The following is an 8,161-nucleotide window of genomic DNA, read 5'->3' as shown; positions in this document are numbered from 1 at the left end:
TGCAGCTATATTTGCCTTTGAATTTTGTTAGCATAACGTTAGCTTTAGTTTGTGAAAAACGTTAGATATTTTTTGCAAATCGCATGAAAACATAAATTAATGTTAGTAATCTTCCCACAAAAGTTTTTGGGGCAAGTGACCTCGCTTACATATGGGACACATTATCCCATTTGGAATAGCATTGTATCTCACACAATACTCTAGTAATTAGTAGGTCTAATATAGTTCTTACCCAAGTGGAGAAGTTTGTCTTGCTTCTGTTTGAGTTTTAGATTTTCTCTCATCCACATAACATATTAACCACCCAAAATGTAGCAGGTATATATTACACACTCAGCTTGTGTAGCCAAGATTTATTCATCAGATAATAGTTATTCCCTTTTGACGTGAGGAAGGTAGTAGTGGTATAAGGATACAGTATTAAGAAACTGTGACAATCCACACAATGACTGTGAATCAATTCAGCTGACTCAGCAGTGGTAAAAACTTGATGAAAAATATTGGATGGATTCACAATCATACAGTTGTACACTTTTGTCCAAGACTCAAGACTTCTGGTTCCCAGATACAAGCCTTTGGGACACACAAAAAAATCTAAACGGTCTAAAATGGATAGCAGTTATTAAAACCTAGAGTAACAAGGTTTCCCTTTTCATCCTCAGTTTCTAGTGCAACATGAATGGATCTCTAAATGTCCTCAAATCCTAAAATTGAGAGTACTTCTCAACATGATACGTATAAATAACTGTTAATTACATGGAAAAGTATTGTAACCATCTGTAACCAAATAGGATTTTTGTCTCTTATTACTCTTTGATTCTACCTTAAGATTGAGCATACCACAGCCAACATATTCAGTGTTTTCTCCAGAGGATATAGGTCATGAGTAGAACCAGGCCTGTCGACATAGCAGCAATGACACACTGATGGATGGACAGAACATTCTCCAGTGCGTGGATCCTCTCCTCCATGGCACTGGTGTGGAAGTAATCGTAGATGCCTGCTCCGATGCTCCACACCGCCCAGACTACGTCCACCAGGAGTGTCATGGTGGCGGAACCTTGAGGTGTGCTAGCCGTAGGCCATCAAGGTCACACAACTGCAATAGACAGACACATGAGAGAGTTAAATTCCATGAACCCCAGTGTTTATTTGCAACATGTCACTTTTCTTTTTTATGAGCTTGTAGCCTAGTTTTTTTTTTTTAAGACTGCTAGCAGGTGTACGTTTGCAACCATGATTGGAGCTATGCAATTCCCATTAGTGACTTTGTTACAACCCTGATCCTCATAATAACGCACATTAACATGGAAGGTGTATAGCGTTTTTTTTACATAGCTAAAATCCCAAATATGACTTCTATGCATCTGCAAATTTCTTGTGTGCATTAGCCTACCAATGACGAAATATAAATGCCTAATCTGTATAATCTTTTAGAAAACTGTCCTGACGGCTAAATATCTGCTGTAAAACGTGCTAGCTGTTATAGCCAAGTTTATTATCTTGATCAATTGACTTCACTTACCAAAATAGCTTATTGCACAACGGCCCAACAGCGACTATAACTAAATTTGCATGTCTGGATATAATATAAATCACATCCTTAGGCTTTTACTTAGATAGCATTATTAAACGAAACTGAAATAGCCTACTAAATGAGAGTACGTAAGTAAGTAAGACTTTATTTATATAGCACTTTTCATACAAGAATTGCAGCTCAAAGTGCTTTACATAAAATCAACAAAAACAATAATACAAGATCTAAAACGTTTAACAAACCAAACTAGCCGCACTCTATCTGCGGTCTCTCGAATCCATCTTTGATCCGAGCTGCCACTTGCAGTTTCTAATAAGTCACACAGTGAGTAGCTCAGTTTAGCATCAATTTAGCTATGTATCCTAGCTTGCTACATCCGGGAGTCGGGGATGTTCACGTCACACCAAAAGGGTGTCCCCTATCAAGTACATAATAATTTATTGCTTGATATATTTATAACGTCCAGTTTTATCTGATACCCTTGTGCAAGAAACGAACAACTTCCTAACTTAAATTACAATGTACATACCGCTGGCATTGTCTATGCTGCAATTGAATCGGACATTAACAACGGTCAGGCTACTCTAAGTTTTTGTTCTAACTGAATGTGAGCATGATGACTAAAGTGTACCACTAAATGTAAAGACTGATATTGCAAATAGTTTCTTGTTTACAATAGAAACATGCAAAATACATGTTAGAATACTTCTTATAGCGTTTATTGATAAAAGCCATATCACCCAGGCGCGGTGGCCAAGTGGTAAGGCGTCGGTCTCGTAAACCGAAGATCGCGGGTTCGAACCCCGTCCGTGCCTAGGAAGATTTGATAGACACATTTTTAAATCGAGGTGATGCCAGTGAAATTGTTGAAATGTTTCTGAAAATATACTTGAGTCGTTGTACATATCCGACTCTTTGGCCAATTACATGGTTTACTATTTAGATTATATAGACATTTACCCTGAATTTGACCGTGTTGTTAATATATCCCCTTGCTATCGCTGATCATGAAAGTTTAGACAAACCTCGCTACCCCAAATGTTATTTTATAGCCCATAAAGGACTATACAACTCTAGTCTGTACTTCACATCTATGGCAGAACAGCTTCAAATAAAACTGTCTCTATTTAAGGTTAATATAACTTTGTGTATTGCTGATGTAACCTAATGTGTACAGTTTTTCTCAATTGCTAAAACACTCAAACCCATTGGCAGAACAAAGTTCTCAGTTGCCTGAACTCATGTAGCTAATTGTGCCTGTCTGTTGTCAATACCTTAAACCATTTCACATGGTAAAAAACAATTTGCAGATCTCACTTAGACTGTTCAGCAAAACTCTAAACACATTTTCCTTTTTATAACACATTGTCATTTATACTGGTAAACACAAATGTCAACAATCAAATAGAGAAAACATGTCATTGACTAAACACAACCACTCAAAATTGATTTCACTTGTTTCAAATGATCTGACACAACTAATATAAGCCAGTTCAGAGAGCAAACAGGTTGTTGAAGGTGGGAATGGCCCTGAATTGTGTTTTCCATTTGTTACATTAACAGTACTGACTGCTCAATAGATTTGGACTGATTGCAGGTTCATATCAACAAAGAACAAGAGTGAGTTGTGAGTAGTGAGATGCAGGGTACAGTACTGTATAGGTGTACAAGGAGGAGAAAGAACAAAACAATTGCAAAGAGCAAATCAGAGTAGTAATTTCTGATCAATTTTGAGCTACTATGATAGAACATGTTTTTGTTCATCAAAAGACAATGACGGATAAATATGAAATTTGTTTTGAGATTACGTAAAAATGAATTTGAACAATGTGTTTTCTATTTTTTGGTGTATTGTTTACTGACTGCTTGATAGTGTATATAATTTTGATAACTTTGTTTATGATTTGAGAGCAGTGTTTGATTTTGAGCACAGGTAAATCTGTTTTGAGGCGAAAGTTTCATTTTGCAAGAGGATTCAGAGGTTTTGTAAATAGTGCTTGAAGATGAGGTTTTGTGTCTACAGTTTTGAGAAAATGGGTGACTGTTTCAAGAAATGTGTTTTAGCAATTGTGAAAAACTGTAATGTAACAGCGTTAAATTGCCAAGTTTTCCTTTTGTTTGCACTGACAAATCGACAGAGGATTCTCTAGAATACAAGGAGCTTGATCTCATGCAAGGACCTTCTCACCTTAAATTCCATTTTTGGGAGAGCCCGAAAAGAAAGCAAACCTTTTTTTGCTGGAGCACATGTGCCCCCAAGTGAAAAACTGTAGGGGCTCAGACAAAAATTCAGTTTCTGTTTAAACATTGCATCATTATTAGACTATTGAATGAATTACACAAAATTGACCGGAAACAGGATTGGTTACTTATTTATTCATTAGATATTCATTTATTACTTTTTTGTATTCATGGTAACATTGTTTCAAACTGACTGGCTTGGCCAAGCTTTGTAGCATGTGAGTCTTGATCTTTTTCCAGCTGACAGTTTTCAGCACATTTAGAGGCATCAAACATTTCCAGGGAGGGCGCCTCTATACTGATCCGGATGCGGTTATCTGTGGTAAATGGGTTCAAACTACTCATTAATGGGAAATGTCGTTTTTATGTTGTATTCGCACCGGTGTTCATGTAGGGTCACAATTGCGCTCTTGGTTTTCAGCATGGCTTGCGGTAGTACAGAAGGGGACTCAGTTGGGGGGTTAATTTTGTTGACGGAAGCATTGTTTAAGTTTCTATTGTTGAACTTGTGTTTATTTTGGTATGTGTAGTGTTGGACGTTAGTTTGCTTAGTTCTATTGTTCACACTGAGTGTAAGGTTAGCTAGGGTGACCAGATTTGAGTTTGTGAAAAAGAGGACACTTGTATTGCTTGCCGCAACATGTGAATGCATACAAATGTCACAAATGAAATGAAACTTAACAAAATGTGCAAATGTAAAACAAATCTTTTTTGTGGCATTTAGTCCAGTGCTTCTGTGGCTTTCAGTGGTTGTTTCATGTCTTTAATGTGTCTTGTCCATATTAAAGCAATAATGATAAATAACACATTCTAAATAATAATAATACATTCTTTATATGGCCACATATTAAAATAAGAAAATTAAGACACTTTTCAGTCCTACTCATATATTAAAGCAATAATGATAACAAAGGCGGCAAGGTGCTCAATGTTGCCAGATTGGAAATGGAAGTATCGTACCAAGCAAGTGACGATTGATTCTGCAAACAAGGGTTTTGTACTTCTGTCATGCTTCAGTGTACCCATTGCCAGGAAGGTGATAGGTACAGAAAAAGTGGAGATGTTGCATTTGACATCAATGTGAGGATGGTGCTTTTAGCTCATGAACTGGGTCTAGGTTATAGAGCTCTAAAGAAAATTAGTAAAGTACTAGGAATCCCCTCCATGCAGCTGAAGTCATACCAGAGACATGACAAAAAAGTGACAGGTAAATACCAAAATAGAAATGTCTCTGATTGTCAGTTAGTCAACGTTAAAATTACAATGTGTTTAATGTATTCTGTAACTTCATATCAAATAACATGAAATAAATATGTATTTATATAATGTGCCCTTCTTACATTTCTGTGTAGAGTAAAGGCCGAATTATACTACTCTGACTCCATTACGGACAGACGGACGGAGTCGGACGGATTCGTTGAATTTATAGTTCTCCGAAGTCTGTGGGTGCTGAAAACAATTCACTGCCAGAAGAGTAGGTGGCGCTGCACTGCGATGCTAGCTAGGTTATCAAAAAGTCTGAGCAAATTTACAAATTAGCCGTTTCATCAATAAAATAAGCACATTTTCAGCAACTACACTGCCCATTTCTCGTCACATTTTAATTCAGATGCTGATTTACATGTACTGTTTAGCTGAAATATGAATTGTAACAACTTACAGCAATGGCAGTCAAAGGATTCTGTTCGTCTTGTTGGTCACAGCAACCCCGCCCCTGACGCAAACGGTTCTTAATACGGACCAATCACAGCCAAGGGGTATCCGTAGAATGACGGACGGACAGACGGATAGTCAGGAAAATCAGGAGGTGCACGTAGAGCTCTCCAAGGGGCTCGGAGAGGGCTCGGAGAGGGCGTTCCACGTCGGAGAGGGCGTTCCCTGTGTCCGTGTCCGTGAAAACGGAGTTGTATAAATCGGCCTTAAGAAGCATCATGTGGGGATGGTAGCCTTTCAAATGTTACTTCATACAAATATACCCGTAGCAATATAACATAAACTGCTCATAAGATTGCAAACAGACACTGTATAACAATACTGATTGTAGTGTTATGCATGTCTAGTTGCTGAGGTTGAGCGGGGTTGGAGTCTCTGGACAGTGCAGCAGATCAGATCAGAGCAGCTTATGCAGACATCGATCCAGATGTAGCAGAACTACTCAAGGAAGACAAGGAAGCTGTTATCAACATCCAGGTGTCTTTTGACGGTACATGGCAGAAACAAGGTTTCAGTGTTTAAACCAATCATCTCTTCACATCCACAAAACGTTCTCTTGCTTCATTCCATAAACTTTCCATGATCCACTCTAAACCAATCTTTTATGAAACTTTCTAATCACTTCCTCAATTTTTCACATACATTTCCTTAAAGCCATATAAAATAACATTTGTGAAAAACACAGCTTCAAAATAACCCAACTGGAAAAGTGCCATCAATTGATTCCATGTCAATGGATATTTGATGTGCACGTGATTATTAAAATCAGATGTAGATAGTAATAAAGTTACAATTTCAAATGAAATAAAACCTTTAAACAAACCATATTCCTTCGCCAAATAAAAACAACCTTCCTGTCTGAACACAAGCTTCCTATAAGTTCCCATAACACATAAGGTTGCAATCATCAAATTATACCCTCTGGGATCATCTTTGTAAAACTTCAACGTAACGGGACTCTATTTTAGCCCCCACCTTTCCTCTGAATTTCTGAAACTCCTAGGCTATAAAGTATACTCAAACAAACAAAAATCTTGTCAACGAATGTATTAAAATACTCATCACGTAACGTATTTCAAAAGTATCCAAATTAGTATGTCAAATTCGATTCAAATTCGTCTATTTCTCTAAATTTGTGTCTTTTGTCAATTTCTCAATTTCCGTCTGCGCACGTGTCATGCGGTTAGCTATCCTGGATCTCAAATGTCAAGCTGCATTTCCTTTACTAGCATGTACCTGCCGTCATCGCTGTTGAGTCTGTCTGTAAGTTTGTTAGCTACAAATGTCGTTGCCATAGTTGCAAATCTAACTTCCTGGACTCTTCTTTGTCTCAGGACAGAGCAGAATGCACTTCCTCCACGTTTTCACCATTAGCCCTTAGCTTACAAAGTCACAGCCTGGATCTTTTCCTCAGATCCCAAAGCTATCCTAGCAATTTGTAAAAGACTTGGTTCAACAGACAGCGGACTGGCAAATTCGCTAGAATCATGCCAGCCTTCTGACTTCTTTCTATGTAAAACAATTATCCATGGTTATATTTACAATTGCCGTTATGCCACGGTGAGCTGACGTACTTCCCGCCTAAAATCTCAGCCACCACGTTCACTTCCGCTGCAATGGCGTCCATCGTCCATATTGATTGTCCAAAGCTAGTCAAGAGAAGAGAATTGACGAAAAATTTAAAATATCAGCGAACATCTGGTACAACTGCTGAACACTGTTGTGTGCCTTTATGCCAGAACTCAAGTAAGTACAACGGTGTGCTTAGTTTTTTTACCTTTCCTGTGGATGAGGAGCTCAGACGTAAATGGGTAGTCGCCATCCGCAGGGATCACTTCGTTATTACACCTCACGCCAGGTGAGGTGTAATAACGTAGTCGGCATTTTGTAGTCGGCATTTTAAAGAGGACATACGAGAGCCTACATCCGAGAACGGGCGGCGATTACTTAAAAAGGGAGCTGTTCCAGCATTATTTGAGTGGAACAACTTCTCCCTTCCCCTTCCAAGACCGGGGGTCTGGGAGAGAAGACCGAGACCGCCACCCAAGGAGAGCCTTCCAGAAAGCGCAGACGCTTCAGGCCAAGATGACCATGACTACGCCGTGGGTCCTGATCCCGCATTTGTGGACCTGGTGCTTGAGGAAAATGCAGCTCTTCAAGAGGAAACTCGCCAGCTGAGACAGCAAGTCGAGAGCCTTACGTTGACGCAGAGGTTCGGCATCCACCGTTTTGCTTCCTCGGACAAAGACATCCGTTTCTTCACCAGGTAAGGCAACTTCAGCCAATTAACTCAGGCCTATTACTAGTAGCTCAGTGCCAAGGAAATGTCTCTAATGTTCCCTAGATTGTAGAGGACAGTGTATTGGGTACGTGGCTACGTGGCTGCAATGTTAGTGAATTTCATGACAAAGGATAGTTGGGAATGCATCACATTTGTTTACAACTTAATAAAGGTGTATAACTTTAAAATGGGAATATCTACAAGATGCACACATCTCTATTCTGTTTCCCTAGGTTTGCATCACATGACCTGCTCATGCGTTTCTGGGCCTTGATCGAACCTTCTCTGCCATCAATGACGAGTGTAAGGCAAGCTCAGAGAGGCACACTCACTGAGGCAAATGCTGCCATCCACTCCCTTCAGCCCATCGATGAGCTGTTCCTATTTCT

The 8,161-nt window shown here is 39.1% G+C and overlaps 1 non-coding gene across 1 annotated transcript; it reads left to right on the top strand.

The window, feature by feature from the left end:
* The first annotated feature begins 2,280 nt into the window (after window positions 1-2,280).
* On the top strand, window positions 2,281-2,352 carry trnat-cgu (transfer RNA threonine (anticodon CGU)). Its single transcript has one exon. It is a non-coding gene; the product is annotated as a tRNA-Thr (tRNA).
* The last annotated feature ends 5,809 nt before the right edge of the window (window positions 2,353-8,161 follow it).

The sequence above is a fragment of the Osmerus mordax genome, chromosome 3 (assembly GCF_038355195.1).
Source record: "Osmerus mordax isolate fOsmMor3 chromosome 3, fOsmMor3.pri, whole genome shotgun sequence".
Lineage (NCBI taxonomy): Eukaryota > Metazoa > Chordata > Actinopteri > Osmeriformes > Osmeridae > Osmerus > Osmerus mordax.
Note: the sequence above shows the minus strand (reverse complement) of the source record. Positions and strands in the feature narration are given on the sequence as shown.